Consider the following 17,402-nt stretch of genomic DNA (forward strand, 5'->3'; position numbering starts at 1 on the left):
ACTCAGCATCTCCAATCCCCCGACACACACTCACCATCTCCAATCAAACCCACCAACACACACTCACCATCTCCAATCAAACCCCGACACACACTCACCATCTCCAATCAAATCACCCCGATACACACTCACCATCTCCAATCAAACCCCCCTGACACACACTCACCATCTCCAATTCCCCGACACACACTAACCATCTCCAATCAAACCCCCCGACACACACTCACCATCTCCAATCAAACCCCCGACACACAATCACCATCTCCAATCAAACCACCCAACACACACTCACCATCTCCAATCAAACCCCCCGACAAACACTCACCATCTCCAATCAAACCCCCAACACACACTCACCATCTCCAATCAAACCCCCGACACACACTCACCATCTCCAATCAAACCCCTCGACACACACCCACCATCTCCAATCAAACCCCCGACACACACTCACCATCTCCAATTCCCCGACACACACTCACCATCTCCAATCAAACCCCCCGACACACACTCACCATCTCCAATCAAACCCCCCGACACACAATCACCATCTCCAATCAAACCACCCAACACACACTCACCATCTCCAATCAAACCCCCCGACAAACACTCACCATCTCCAATCAAACCCCCAACACACACTCACCATCTCAAATCAAACCCCCGACACACACTCACCATCTCCAATTAAACCCCTCGACACACACCCACCATCTCCAATCAAACCCCCGACACACACACACCATCTCCAATGAAACTCCCCCCGACACACACTCACCATCTCCAATCAAACCCCCGACACACACTCACCATCTCCAATCAAACCCCCGACACGCACTCACCATCTCCAATCAAACCCCCCCCGACACACACTCACCATCTCCAATCAAACCCACCAACTCACACTCCCCATCTCCAATCAAACCCCGACACACACTCACCATTTCCAATCAAACCCCCCCGATACACACTCACCATCTGCAATCAAACCCCCCCGACACACACTCACCATCTCCGATCAAACCCCCCCGACACACACTCACCATCTCCAATCCCCCGACACACACTCACCATCTCCAATCAAACCCCCCGACACACTCTCACCATCTCCAGTCACCCGACACACACTCACCATCTACAATCAAACCCCCCCCGACACACACTCACCATCTCCAAACAAACCCCCCCTGACACACACTCACCATCTCCAATCAAACTCCCTGACACACACTCACCATCTCCAATCAAACTCCCCCGACACACACTCATCCTCGCCAATCAAACCCCCCCGACACACACTCACCATCTCCGATCAAACCCCCCCCGACACACACTCACCATCTCCAATCCCCCGACACACACTCACCATCTCCAATCAAACCCCCCCGACACTCACTCACCATCTCCAATCAAACCCCCCCCGACACACACTCACCATCTCCAATCAAACCCCCCAACACACACTCACCACCTCCAATCAAACCCCAACACACACTCACCATCTCCAATCAAACCCCCAACACACACTCACCATCTCCAATCAAACCCCCCCAACACACACTCACCATCTCCAATCATACCCCCGACACACACTCACCATCTCCAATCAAACCCCCCCGACACACACTCACCATCTCCAATCAAACCCCCCCCGACCCACACTCACCATCTCCAATGAAACCCCCCGACACACACTCACCATCTCCAATCAAACCCCCGACACACACTCACCATCTCCAAACAAACCCCCCCCGACACACACTCACCATCTCCAATCACCCGACACACACTCACCATCTCCAATCAAACCCCCCGACACACACTCACCATCTCCAATCCCCCGACACACACTCACCATCTCCAATCAAACCCCCGACACACACTCACCATCTCCAATCAAACCCCCCCGACACTCACTCACCATCTCCTATCAAACCCCCAACACACACTCACCATCTCCAATCAAACCCCCCGACACACACTCACCATCTCCAATCAAACCCCCCGACACACACTCACCATCTCCAATCAAACCCCCCGACACACACTCACCATCTCCAATTAAACCCCCCAACACACACTCACCATCTCCAATCAAACCCCCCCGACACACAGTCACCATCTCCAATCAAACCCCCCGACACACACTCACCATCTCCAATCAAACCCCCGACACACACTCACCATCTCCAATCAAACCCCCCGACACACACTCACCATCTCCAATCAAACCCACCCCCGACACACACTCACCATCTCCAATCAAACCCCAACACACACTCACCATCTCCAATCAAACCCTCCCGACACATACTCACCATCTCCAATCAAACCCCCCGACACACACTCACCATCTCCAATCAAACCCCCCGACACACACTCACCATCTCCAATCAAACCCCCCCGACACACACTCACCATCTCCAATCAAACCCCCCGACACACACTCACCATCTCCAATCAAACCCCCAACACACACTCACCATCTCCAATCAATCCCCCCCGACACACACTCACCATCTCCAATCAAACCCCCCGACACACACTCACCATCTCCAATCCCCCGACACACACTCACCATCTCCAATCAAACCCCCCGACATACACTCACCATCTCCAATCAAACCCCCCGACACACACTCACCATCTCCAATCCTCCGACACACACTCACCATCTCCAATCAAACCCCCCCCGACACACACTCACCATCTCCAATCAAACCCCGACACACACTCACCATCTCCAATCAAACCCCCCCCGACACACACTCACCATCTCCAATCCCCCGACACACACTCACCATCTCCAATCAAACCCCCCCCGGCACACACTCACCATCTCCAATCAAATCCCCAACACACACTCACCATCTCCAATCAATCCCCCGACACACACTCACCATCTCCAATCAAACCCTCCCGACACATACTCACCACCTCCAATCCCCCGACACACACTCACCATCTCCAATCAAACCCCCGACACACACTCACCATCTCCAATCAAACCCCCCCGACACACACTCGCCATCTCCAATCAAACCCCGACACACGCTCACCATCTCCAATCAAACCCCCCGACACACACTCACCATCTCCAATCAAACCCCCCGACACACACTCACCATCTCCAATCCAACCCCGACACACACTCACCCTCTCCAATCGAACCCCGACACACACCCACTGTCTCCAATCAAACCCCCCGACTCACACTCACCATCTCCAAACTCATCCTGACAACACTCATCATCTCCAATCAAACCCCCCGACACACACTCACCATCTCCAATCAACCTCCCGACACACACTCACCATCTCCAATCAAACCCCGCCGACACACACTCACCATCTCCAATCAAACCCCCCCGACACACACTCACCATCTCCCATCAAACCCCCCGACACACACTCACCATCTGCAATCAAACCCCCCCCGACGCACACTCACCATCTCGAATCAAACCCCCCCCCACACACACTCACCATCTGCAATCAAACCCCTGCGACACACACTCACCATCTCCAATCAAACCCCGACCGACACACTCTCAACGTCTCCAATCAAACCTCCCCAACACACACTTAGCATCACCAAACATATCCTCAACACACTCACCGCCTTGCATGAAACGCCCCACGTACATTCACCATCTCTAATCAAAACACATACTCACCATCTTGAATCAAACCACAACACAAACTCAACTTCTTGAATTAAAACTAACACACAGGGCAGCACAGTGTTTCGATCCCGGCCGCGGGTCACTTTCTGTGTGGAGTTTGCACATTCTCCCCGTGTTTGCATGGGTCTCACCCACACAACCCAATGATGTGCCGGTAGTTAGATTGGCCATGCTAAATTGCCCCATAATTGTGAAAAATAAAGAATTGGGTACTCTAAAAAAAAATTTTAAAATACACTCACCAAAATTGGGAAAATTGTCCCACAGACTAATTAAGCATCTGGCTACCGTAGTTATAGTCATAGAACCATCCCTGTCGATCATTTCCCAGACACCACCATCAGCATCCTTGGGAATGTACTGTCTCACTGTAAGCAGAGGTGGGGGCACATTGGTACAGTGTCGAAAAAGAGGTTGTCCAGGAAGCCCTCAACATTGGACTCCTTGTAGTCGTATGGGACCAGGTCAAATATGGGCAAGGGAGCCTCCTGATGATTGCCAAATACCGTCCCCCCCTCTGTTGTTAAGTCAGTACTCCTCCATTTTGAACACCAGTTGGAGGAAGCGATGAGGGTGGCAAGGGCGCAGAATATACTTGGTAGTACCGCCACTGACCGAGCTGGCTGGGTCCTAAAGGACATAACTGCTGGACTGGATCTGCAGCACGTGGTGAGGGAAATACATACATGACCTCATCCTCATCAGCCTGCTGCCACAGGTGCTTCTTTTCATGGCAGTATCGGTAGAGCCACCACACAGTCCTTGTGGAGACAAAGTCCTGACTTCACATTGAGGTTACTCTCCACTGTGTTGTGTGGCACTACCAACGTGCTAAATGGGATAGACTTTGAGCATCTAGCAACTCAAGATTGGGCATCCATGAGGTGCTGTGGGCCATTAGCAGCAACAGAATTGTAGTCAATCACAGTCTGCAACTTGATGGCTCGGCATATCTCCCAATTTACTATACAACCAAGCCAGGGGATCAACACTGATCAAATCAAAAGTGCAGAATGTCATGTCAGAAGCAGCACCAGGAGTATCAAAAACTGAAGCATCAGCCTGGTGAGGCTACAACACAAGACTACTTGCATGACAAACAGCAGCAAGTAATAGACAGCTCGGTAATTCTACAATCTGTGTATCAGATCTGAGCTCTGCAGTCATGACATATCTAATCATGACTGGTGGACAATTAACCAACTGAGTCTCCACAAATATCCCCATCCTCAATGATGAAGGAGCCCAGCACAATAGTCAAAAACACAGGACATGCATTCACAACAATCTTCAGCCATAGGTTCTCTAAAGGTCCCCAGCATCACAGATGTCAGTCTTCAACAAATTCGATTCACTCCACGTGCCAGCAAGAAACGGCTGAAGGCACTGGATACTGCAAAGGCTATGGACCCTGACAATATTCCGGTAATAGTACTGAAGGCGTGCTTGCAAACTTGCTGCGCCCCAAGCCAAGCTATTTCAGTACAGCTACAACACTGGCATCTACCCGGCAATGTGGAAAATTGCCCATGTATGACCTATACACAAAAAGCAGGACAAATCCAACCCTGCCAATGACTGCGCCATCTATTCTCGATTATCAGTAAAGTGATGGAAGGGGCATCAACAGTGCCATCAAGTGGCATTTACTCAACAATAACCTGCTCATGGATGCTCAGTTTGGTTCCGCCAGGGTCACTCAGCTCCTGACTTCATTACAGCCCTGATTCAAACATGGACAAAAGAGCTGAATTCCAGAGGTGTGGTGAGAGTGACTGCCCTTCAAGGTAGCATTTAACCGGCTATGGCATCAAGGAGACCATGCAAAACTACAGTCAATGGGAATCAGGGGGAAAACCCGCTGGAGTCATAACTAATGCAAAGGAGAATGGTTGTTGTGGTTGAGGATCAATCACCTCAGTCCATGGACATCACTGCAGGAGCTCTTTAGGGTAGTCCCAATGCTCAACCATCATCAGCTGCTTCATCCATGACCTTCCTTCCATAATAAGGTCAGAAGTGGGGGTGGGGTTATCATTGATGACTGCAAAATGTTCAGCACCATTCGTGACTCCTCAGAAGCAGTCCACAGTTCTTTGAAAGTGACAACACAAGTGGACAAGGTAGTCAAGAAAGTATATGGAATGTTTTCCTTCATTGGACAGGGCATCGAGTTTAAAAACTGGCAAGTCATGCCAGAGTTGTGTGGAACCTTGGTAAGGCCGCACTTGGAATATTGCGCACAATTCTGGTCTCCACGCTACCTGGAGGAGGTGGAGGCTTGTGATGGTGTGCCTGGTCTGGAGGGTGTTCGCAATGCAGAGAGGCTGAATATACTCGGACTGTTTTCCTTACAACAACAGAGGTTGAGGGGCAATCTGATAGAGATCTACAAGATTATAAGAGGCAATGATAGAGTGGCTGGGCAGGCATTCTTTCTCAGGGTGGAGGGGTCAGTCACGAGGGGACATAGGTTTAAGGTCTGTGGGGCAAGGTTTAGAGGAGATGTGCGAGGCATGTTTTTTACACAGACATGGTGAGTGCCATGAATGCGCTGCCAGGGGGGTTTGTGGAAGCAGATACATTAACGGCGTTCAAAAGGCATCTCAACAAATACATGAATACAGTGCGTAGGGAGGGATACGGCACTAGGAAGTACTGAGGATGGTATCATGACCGGTACAGGTTTGGAGGGCCAAAGGGCCTGTTCCTGTGCTGTATTGTTCTTTGTCCAAATGCACTAAGACCTAGACAGCATCAAGGCTTGGGCTGACAAGTGGCAAATAACAATTGCATCACACAGGTGCCGGACATAGAAAGCATCCTATCTGGCTGCATCACAGCCTGGTATGGCAACTGCTCGGCCCAGGACCGCAAGAAACTTCAGAGAGTCGTGAATACAGCCCAGTCCATCACACAAACCTGTCTCCCATCCATTGACTCCATTTACACCTCCTGCTGCCTGGGGAAAGCAGGCAGCATAATCAAAGACCCCTCCCACCCGGCTTACTCATTCTTCCAACTTCTTCCATCGGGCAGGAGATACAGAAGTCTGAGAACACGCACGAACAGACTCAAAAACAGCTTCTTCCCCACTGTTACCAGACTCCTAAATGGCCCTCTTATTGACTGACCTCATTAATACTACATCCTGTATGCTTCATCCAATGCCGGTGCTTATGTAGTTATATTGTGTACCTTGTGTTGCCCTATTATGCATTTTATTTTATTTCCTTTACTTTTCATGTACTTAATGACCTGTTGAGTTGCTCGCAGAAAAATACTTTTCACTGTACCTCGGTCCACGTGACAATAAACCAATCCAATACAATCCAATGACCATCTCGTACAAGATATAATCAAACTAGCGCCTCTTGACATTCAACAATATTATCATTGCTGAATCCTCCACTATCAACATCTTGGGGGTTACCATTGACCAGAAACTGAATTGGACTAGTCACATAATTACTGTGGCTACCAGAGCAGTTCAGAGGCTAGAAATCCTGCAGCGAGTAACTCATCTCCTGGCCCCCCCAAAGCCTGTCCACCATCGGCAAGGCACGAGTCAGGAGAGTAATGAAATATCTCTCCACTGGCCTGGGTGAGTGCAGCTACAACAACACTCAAGAAGCTCAACACCATCCAGGACAAAGCAGCCCATTTGATTGGCACCCCATCCAGAAACATTCACTCCCTCCACCACTGAGGAACAGTGACAGCTATGAGTACTGTCTGCGGGAAGCACTGCAGGAACTCTCCAAGGCTTCTCTGGCAGCACCTTCCAAACGCATGACCGCCAACATCTGGAAGGACAATATTAGCAGATACCTGAGAACAACCACCACCTGGGCTTTGCTCTCCAAGTCGCTCACCATCCTGAGTTGGAACTTTTTTGCCGCTCATTCACAGCCAAAATCCTGGACTTTCCTCTGTAACAGCACTGTGGGTGTACCTACACCACAGATACTGCAGTGGTTCAAGAAGGCAGACCACCACTACCTGCTGGCAATAATCGGGATGGGCAATAAATGCTGGCCTAGCCGCAAAGCCCACATCCCATAAAAGTTTAATTGAAAAAGCGTTGCTGGAGGAGGTTCCAGAGAGAGGGAATGTAATTGAAGCTGGAGGAGGTTACAGAGATAGGGACGGGGTGTGGAGGTGGTTACAGAAATAAAGAGGCTTGTCGGGCTTGGAGGAGTTAGAGAGATAGGGAGATGTGTAAGGGCTAGTGGAGCCGACACATACAGGGAGGATCATCACGGTTTGAGAAGGTTACAGAGATCGAGAGGGACGTGAGGACTGGAGCAGGTTTCAGTAATTGGGAGGCTTGACGGGACTGGAGGAAGTTACAGAGCTGGGGAGATGTGTAATGGCTGGAGAGGTAACAACGAGGAGGTGGATTGTCAGGCTGCATGCTTTCACTGCCAGACTTTACTGAAGTTTGATGAGGTTGTAATATATTCTGCTGAGATTTTTGGGGATTCTTTTCATTTTCACCTTTCCTTTATAAACTGCAGATCAATATAACCAATCCTGCCCTGAGTACAGGTGAGTTGAGTTTGAATTTATTGACAGTTCTGAGCTGAAGGCAGTTTGTGGTTCAGGGATGTCGGCTCGCTGATGTCTTCTCTCTGGAAACGAGATGATTTCCACATTAAATTACATGTTGGGAAAAGTTAATCTGATGCCAGTCAGGAGCATCAAGGACCCCACGGCAAAACAGAACAAGTTCAGAATCTGCTGTTCATCAAGAACTCATTTCCAGCAACATTGATTTAATTCTCACCCAATTCCATTGTTTGTCTGTTGAGAAATATTTCATTCTTCACCATTAAATAAAGAAAACTCCTTGCGCATCTCAAATCAGTTTTAAAGTCAGATGATGTAAGACTGAGAGTGGGGAGATCCTCAATGAAAACCAATTGCCCCCAACACTGGGAACAGTTCAGAGTGTGAGACTGGGTAGGACCAGCAGGAGGCGCTGTTTAGTGTTCCCGCCTTGCTGACCCACAATGTGAGACTGAGCGAGTGGGGAGACCGTCAGGGAAAACCAATTGTCCCCAACAGTGGGAGTGGCCCAGGGTGTGAGACTGGGTAGGATCGCAGGAGGTGCCGTGAAGTCTTCCCACCTCGCTGTCCCACAATGTGAGACTGGGCAGGAACAGCAGGAGGTGCTGTTTCATGTTTCCACCTTGCCGTCCCACGGTGTGAGGTTGAGTGAGACAAACAGGACACAACTTTCAGTGTTCCAGCTGCTTTGTCCCAGGGGAAATGTGAGTTGGTCAGCATTGGACATGAACTAATTGGCACAGGGTCAATAAGATTAAAGAGGTAAATGCATGGCTCAAAGGTTGGTGTGGGAGAAATGGGTTTGAATTTATGGGCATTGGCACCAGTACTGGTGCCAATGGGACGGTCTTCACCTGAATCAAGCTGGAACCAGACTCCTGGCAAATCGCATAATGTAGCTCAGGCATTAAACTAAATAGTTGAGGGGGGGGGCAGGCAGTTCAGTTGAATGGAAAATTAGAAAACAAAATTTAAAGGAGAAGGTGAGAGTGCAGGTTAATGATCAGGACTTTAAAAGAGGTAAAGGGACCGAGGGCTCAGAAGAGGTTAGCAACATTTCCAGAACATGTAACAGAGCAGAGGTTACAGAAAGCGGCAGGAGTCTAACTTCAGCCACAGCAAAAAAAGGCCAGCTTTGAGAAGGGGGTAGTCAACCCAGGACTGAGGGTGTTGTAACTAAATGTGCGCAGTATACAAAACAAGTTAAATGAGTTTGTTGTGCACATTGAAATTATAGATATGATGTTGTGGGCATCACAGAGACATAGCTGCAAGGTTATCAGGGCTGGGATCTAAAATCTAAGAATATGTGTCTGAGCATTCTGAATTCTCCTCTGTGTACCCGAAAGAACAGGCAGATGGGCAAAAGGGGTAGTTCCCTTACCAGCCTCCCTGAACAGGCACCGGAATGTGGCGACTAGGGGCTTTTCACAGTAACTTTATTTGAAGCCTACTTGTGAAAATAAGCGATTTTCATTTCATTTCATTTCATTGTTACAAGGAATGAACTTAAATCGACAGCAAGAAGTGATATAGGGTCGGAAGGCATAGAATCTGTGTGGGTAGAGTTGAGGAATCGCAAAGGAAAAAAGACCCTGATGGGAATTATGTACAGGCCCCCAAGCAGTAGTCAGGATGTGGGGCAGAAAATAAATCAGGAGATAGAAAAGGCATATAAGAAAGGTAATATTACAATAATCATAGGGGACATCAATATAATAAGAATAGCCATCTTTATTGTCACAAGTAGGCTTACATTAACACTGCAATGAATTTACTGCGAAAAGCCCCTAGTCACCACCTTCCGGCAGCTGTTCGGGTACACAGAGGGAGCATTCAGAATGTACAAATTACCGAACAACACGACTTTTGGGACTTGTGGGAGGAAACCAGAGTACCCGGAGGAAACCCAAGCAGACAGGGGGAGAACGTGCAGACTCCGCACAGTGACCCAAGCCTGGAATCAAACCTGGGACCCTGATGCTGTGAGGCAACAGTGCTAACCACTGTGCTGCCTGCAATATGCAGGTGGACTGGGTAAATCAGGTTGTTAGCGAATGCCCAGTAAAGGAATTTGTGGAATGTCTAAGAGATGGCTTTCTGGAACAGCTTGTGGTAACGCCCACAAGGGAACAAGCAATTCTGGATTTGGTGATGTGTAATTGAGGCAAACTTGATTAGGGACTTAACGTGAAGGAACCCTTCGGGAGCAGGGACCACAATATGATAGAATTTACCCTGTAGTTTGAGAGGAAGAAGCTGAAATCAGATATAACGGCTCTCGAATTCCCACCCTAAACCTCTTGAACCCTCTCTCCTCCTTTAAAACGTGTTTGAAACCTTGCTTTTTGACCAAGCTTTTGGTTATTACGTGTCTGGCTGTCACATTTTGATTGCTACTTGCTCTCATGAAGCATCTTGGGACGTTTTACCGTGTTCAATGTTGGGATTGTATCGGAATGATGTAGAAACCCAACAGGAAAATATTGCAGATACTGGAAATCTGAAATAAAAACAAAAAATACTGGGAAAACTCAGCAGCTCTCACAGCATCTGTGGAGACTGAAACCGAGTTAATGTTTCAGGTTAATCATCCGTGTTAGAGGCAGACAGAAATGCAAGTTCTTGCGGTACAATTCCACCCTGCTATACAATTCTACATTTTCTATACAGTTCCCATTCAAATCAATTCTCACATCTTCGACACAATACCAACATCTCCAGGGGCTGCATGGTGGCGCAGTGGTTAGCACTTCTACCTCACGGCACCGAGGACCCAGGTTTGATCCCAACCGTGGGTCACTGCCCGTGTGGAGTTTTCACATTCTCCCTGTGTCTGCAAAGGTCTCACCCCCACAATCCAAAAAGAAGTGCAGGGAGGTGGATTGGCCACGCTAAACTGCCCCTTAATTGGAAAAAAATTATTGGGCACTCTAAATTTATATTTAAATAATTTAATCCCCACATTTCCTATACAAATCCCCACATCTCCTACACAATCCCAACATTACCAGTACAATTCCCACATCTCTGATACAATCCCCACATTCCCTGAACAATTCCCACATTCCCTGTACAATACCTGTGTTCCTCAGCTCCAATGTCTGGAATACAATGTCAACGTTATTCCTATTGAATGCAGCCAGAATCTCCCTCTCCATCCCCTGTCTTATCCAGTACTGTCAGGAACATATCTAATCCCCAGGACAAGCAGACGATCACTGCTGCAAACGGGAAGGTGATCCTGGGAGAGCGGAGGCCCCCAGGAGTCCCAGGGAGGACAATCCCAGTCCCGGGGAATGGACAACTGCAAAAATGTGCTGGAGAAATGGGAGATTAAGAGATTGTTCAACAGTTAAACAAGAGGGGAAGGGAGAGAAAGGAGGGGATAGAAGAGGGAGTGAGAGGGAGAGAGGGGAGGGGGCAGAGTGAGTGGAGAATGAGTGTAAGAGTGGAGTCAGCAGAGGGAAGGGGAGAAAGAAGGAGAGAGAGAAGGGGGGAGGTGAGAGGATTAGAGAGAGGAGCAGGAAGAGCACGAGATTGGGTAATGGGAGGGAGAAAGACGATGGAAGAGTGGAGGAAGAGAGGGGTACGGCAGAAAGATTGAGAACAGCGATTGGGGGTCAACTAAGAAATAAGGTGGGGGAGGGACGGTTAGAGAGGTAGAAATGGAAAAGCGAGATAGCTGAATAAAGGGATAGAGAGGTGGGGAGGGAGAGGTGGGGAGGGAGAGGTGGGGTGGGAGGGAGAGGTGGGGAGAGGGAGAAGGATGGGGATAGAGAGATAAAGATCAATGGATAGGGATAGATGGAGATGGAGAGATGGGGATATATGGAGAGATAAAGATCAATGGATGGAGAGATGGGGATAGAGGGAGAGATGGGGATTAATGGCGATGGGGATAGAGAGATGGGGTTATGGAGAGATGAAGATCAATATAAATGGAGATAGAGAGACAGAGATAGAGGTGGGAATAGACAGATGGGGACAAAGTGATGAAGAGAGAGACAGGGAGAGAGAGAGAGGTGCAGAGAGAGAGATGGTGATTTGGAGATGGGGACCGAGATGGAGATAGATGGGAACCGAGAAATGAAGTGCTGTTTCCAGAGCCGGAGATTCACAAATTAAAAAATAAAAAGTGAATCGAGGAACAGCCCCACCTGAGGATTCTGCATGGTTCTAAAACCCTCCGTGTTACTTTCCAACCTCTATTGAACTGCACAAATCAAATTGTCTGATATCCAGCATGCTTTTGAGCTGTGTAAAGTGCCTTTTTGTTATTTGTGAACAGAAAAGTGGGCAGCAGGGTGGCGCAGTGGGTTAGCCCTGATGCCTCACAGCGCCGAGGTCCCACGTTCGATCCCGGCTCTGGGTCACTGTCCATGTGGAGTTTGCACATTCTCCTCGTGTTTGCGTGGGTCTCACCCCCACAACCCAAAAATGTGCAGGCTAGGTGGATTGGCCATGCTAAATTGCCCCTTAGTTGGAAACAAAAATAAATTGGGTACTCTAAATTTAAAAAAATATATTAAAGTTTATGAACAGAAAATACAAAATATGAAGTATCCGATAATATCAGGGAGGAGGTGACAGTCGAGGAACCAGATTAGATGTCATTACTACTTCAGTGATCTGTTCCTGTTGCTGTTCCTCACCTTCTCGAGAGAGCAGGAAATTGGGGGCAGAGCAAGTGGGACTGACTGGATAACACTTGAAGAGCCAGCACAGGCACGATGGGCCGAATGGCCTCCTTCTCCAGTTAATTGCGCCATCCCAGAATATTCCTATCTCGGTTCCTTTGACTTTCCGAGGAATTGACCAGACCTCCTCATCTGGGATCAGCCACCGATTTTCCCGGTGAAAATTCCCCAGGCATCTGTAGGCTGAGTGTCCCGAGGCTCACTAAATAAACAGATGATCTGCTCATTACCTCACATTGATGTTTGTGGGACCTTGCTATGCCTAAACAGGCTGCTGAGTTTCCACCATTACCGCAGTGACTATCCCAGAATATTGGTTCATTGGCTGAAAAATGCATTGGGCCGCCCTGAACTGTTGATAGGACTTGTTTAAATACAAATACCTTGTTTAACAATCAATGAGGAAATGTATGAGTAGATTGAACCTTGACCAGTGGGACTGGACTGCTGTGTGTGCATGTGTATGTGTGAGTATGTGTGTGTGAGTATATATGAGTGTGAGTATGTATGGATGTGTGTGTGTGAATGTGTGTATGTGTGTGTCAGAGTGAGTGTGTGTGTATGTATGTGTGATTTTGGATGGGCTTTTTATGGGGTGACTGTGAGAATGTGTGGGATTGTGAGTGTGTGTAGTGAGTGTGTGGGATTGGGAGTGTGTGTATTGAGTGAGAGTGTGCATTGGACTTGGTGTGTAGAGAGAGTGAGTATGTATGGGAACGTGCATGTAGTGAGTGTGAGTATGTGTGGGATTGTGTCTTTGGGGTGAGTGAGAGTATGTGTGGGACTGTGAGTGTCGGGATTGTGAGTGTGTGTGGGATTGGGAGTGTGTGTAGTCAGTATGGGATTGTGTGTGTAATGTGTGTGAGTGTGTATGGTAAGTGTGTGTATGTGTGGGACTGGGAGTGCATGTAGTGAGTATGAGTGTGTGTGGGATTGTGTGTGTAGTGTGTGTAGTGAGTGTGTGTATGTGTGGGATTGTGTCTGTGTAGTGAGTGTATGTGTGGGAGTGGAAGTATGTGTAGTGACTGTGGGAATGTGTGAGATTGTGAGTGTGGGTAGTGAGCATGTGTGAGATTGTGAAATGTGTAGTGAGTGTGGGATTGTGAGGGTGTGTAGGGAGTGTGAGTATGTGTGGGATTGTGAGTGTGAAGTGAGTGTTCGTATGTGTGGGATTATGAGTGTGTGTGGGATTTTGTGTGTGTGTGTAGTGAGTGTGTGTGTGGGATTGTGAGTGTGTGACGTGAGTGTGACGATGTGTGGGATTGTGAGTGTGTGTAGTGAGTGTGAGTGTGTGTATGTGTGGGATTGTGAGTGTGTGTAGTGAGTGTGTGTATGTGTGGGATAGTGTCTGTGTAGTGAGTGTAAGTATGTGTGGGAGTGGGAGTGTGTGTAGTGAGTGTGAGTATGTGTGGGATTGTGAGTGTGTATAGTGACTGTGTGTATGTGTGGGATTGTGAGTGTGTGTAGCGAGTGTGTGTATGTGTGGGATAGTGTCTGTGTAGTGAGTGTAAGTATGTGTGGGAGTGGGAGTGTGTGTAGTGAGTGAGTATGTGTGGGATTGTGAGTGTGTATCGTGACTGTGTGTATGTGTGGGATAGTGTCTGTGTAGTGAGTGTAAGTATGTGTGGGAGTGGGAGTGTGTGTAGTGAGTGTGAGTATGTGTAGTGAGTGTGTGTGGGATTGTGAGTGTGAGAATGTGTGGGACTGTGAGTGTATGTAGTGAGTGTGTGTGGGATTGTGAATGTGTGTAGTGAGTGTGGGATTGTGAGGGTGTGTAGGGAGTGTGAGTATGTGTGGGATTGTGAGTGTGTGTAGTGAATGTGAGTATGTGTAGTGAGTGTGAGTGTGTGTGGGATTGTGAGTGTGAGAATGTGTGGGATTGTGAGTGTATGTAGTGAGTGTGTATGGGATTGTGAATGTGTGTAGTGAGTGTGGGATTGTGAGGGTGTGTAGGGAGTGTGAGTATGTGTGGGATTGTGAGTGTAGTGAGTGTTAGTGTGTGTGTGTGATTGTGAGTGTGTGTAATGAGTGTGACTATGTGTGGGATTGTGAGTGTGTGTAGTGAATGTGAGTATGTGTATGTGTGGGATTGGGAGTGTGTAGTGAGTGTGTGTATGGGATTGTGAGTGTGTGTAGTGAGTGTGCGTGAGTGTTGTGAGTGTGCACAGGCAGAGAGAGTATGTGTGGGATTGTGTGTGTAGGGAGTGTGACTATTTGTAGGATTGTGAGTATGTGTAGTGAGTGTGACTATGTGTGGGACTGTGAGTGTGTGTTGTGAGTGTGGGTATGTAGTGATTGTGTGTAGTGAGTGCGAGTGTGTTTACTGACTGTGAGTAGTGAGTGTGTATAGTGAATGAGAGTGTATAGTAAGTGTGAGTATGTGTGGGATTGTGTGTAATGTGTGCGAGTATGTGTGAGATTGTGAGTGTGTGTAGTGAGTGTGTGTGTGTGTATGTGCGGGATTGTGTGGGATTGTGAATGTGTGTCGGAATTTGTGTGTGTAGGAAGTGTGAATGTGTGTGATGAGTGTGACTATGTGTGGGATTGTGAGTGTGTGTAATGAGTGAGTAGTGAATGTGTTTTGTGAGTGAGTTTGTACAGTAAGAGTGTGTGTAGTGAGTGAGTGTGTGCAGTGAGTGAGTGTGTGTGTACAGTGTGTGTGGGTAGTGATTGTGAGTGTGTAGTGAGTGTGTGTAGTGAATGAGAGTGTGTAGTGAGCGAGTGTGTGTAGTGAGTGTGTGTAGTGAGTATGAGTGGGCATAGTGACTGTGTGTAGTGAGGGTGAGTCTGTGTAGAGAGTGTGAGTGTGTGTAGTGAGTGTCTGTGTGGTGAGTGTGAGTACAAGTAGTGAGTGAGTGTCTGACTAGCTCTGTTACTCGCACCGACCCTGTGTTAAACTGCTCCACCCCAGCTCCTGTCTCCTAACAAACCGCAATCATTCACTCCCAGCTCCAGAATCATTCTCCATCATTAATGTCCCTGAGGATTCAATCCCGACCGAAAAGCGGAATAAACTTGGAATCGAGAGGAATATATGATGGAAAACGGTGAAAAGGGAATTATCACCCAATCTCTGCTTCACGCTCCACAACCAAGAAACAACAGATAACATTAAAGCGTCAGTTTTATAAACCTCTCAGAATAACAGCAGCAATATCTGGGAATTTATTGGGGATTTAGAAAGAGTTCAGAAAACCTGAGAGTCGATTTAAACAATCTCCAAGAACAAAGAAATCGATCCAAAAAAGTTTTGGAATTGCCCTCTCCAGAATTAAACACGAATTTGTGCGCTCCTGTCATTTTAATCTAAAGCGCTTTGGGATCCTTTACCAGTGAAAAGGCGCTATATAAATGCAACTCATTGCTGTTGTTGATGTAAGCTGCCCACTATCCACATAATGTAACACATTGATGATATTCGGTTGCAATAGTCTATACAGCCCCTTCCCAGAGCCCTCTCAATCTCTCTCCCATCTCTCACTCACCGGCTATTCCCGATAGGAAATTCCTGCCCAGATTCTTTCAGCCTCTCACTCCGCAGCGAAGCAGCTCCACCTTCAAACTCCCAGTTGGAGTGGGTTTGCTTCCTGAGAGTCGTGTCTTCACTGGAGACGGGGCGGGGAGAGCGGGGAGGGGGTGAAAGGGAGGGGGGAGGGGGTGAAAGGGAGGGGGAGGTCCCCCTCTCTCCAGACCGTCCACAGCTCCCAAACCCACAGCAACAGCACCGGCAGCGAGTGCACCAACCCAGGGAAAAGTCAGCACTGGGCAGACTGGGGGTGTGGACAACCTTTCAGCCAGTGTGAATGCTGACTCGGGGAAGCTTTGCTCTCTCTCTCACACACAAACTGTCTGCCAGGGCAGGAGGCTGGGATCCAGACAATGTCTGGGACACGGAAGCCTGGAATAAATTAAAGCCCCTCAGCACCGCCCCGCTGACCATCAGTGTCATTGCAAATCCCCATCTTCAGGCTGGGTCCGCTCAGTGTTGAGGGGCAGGGTCCTGTGTTTGGGGGCGAGGTTTTTCCACCGACATACCCATGTGGATGTGTGTCCATGTCCAGGCTCATTCTAATCTCCAGCTACATGAACCATCAACAAATTGAGATTTCTAAACCCGGCTAGGAACAGAATCGGCTTCAGTGTGACTCTCCCCTCGGTCGGATATCCAGGCATGAGTCTGGCCGATGAACAATGTTCAGTTAGGGGCGGGCAGCAGAGCCTGGTGAATCTCAGGAACAACAAGGGGCCACATGCGGGATGGAGAGGAAAGGAAACTCAGGTGAATAGAAACAAGGACCAGGAAACCGCGCAGAGAGCCTGGAGTCAGAGGAATGCCCCGGGATGTGGGAACACTGGGGGCTGGAATCACACCCTGTAGTGCTCATGCCAATCCCTGAAGACCCGGCTCGGCTAAACCTCCCTGGATTGAGAGTCCGGACACAGG

General features: G+C 48.5%; 1 protein-coding gene across 1 annotated transcript in view; it reads right to left on the minus strand.

Moving 5' to 3' along the window:
- LOC140390255 (netrin-G1-like) overlaps positions 1-17,082 on the minus strand; it is a 94,550-nt gene extending 77,468 nt beyond the window's left edge. The window contains exon 1 of the mRNA XM_072475260.1: positions 16,444-17,082. The gene's annotated coding sequence lies outside the window, so the exon portion shown is untranslated. The remainder of the gene's footprint in view (positions 1-16,443) is intronic.
- Positions 17,083-17,402: the final 320 nt, after the last annotated feature.

This window comes from Scyliorhinus torazame, chromosome 14 (assembly GCF_047496885.1).
Source record: "Scyliorhinus torazame isolate Kashiwa2021f chromosome 14, sScyTor2.1, whole genome shotgun sequence".
Lineage (NCBI taxonomy): Eukaryota > Metazoa > Chordata > Chondrichthyes > Carcharhiniformes > Scyliorhinidae > Scyliorhinus > Scyliorhinus torazame.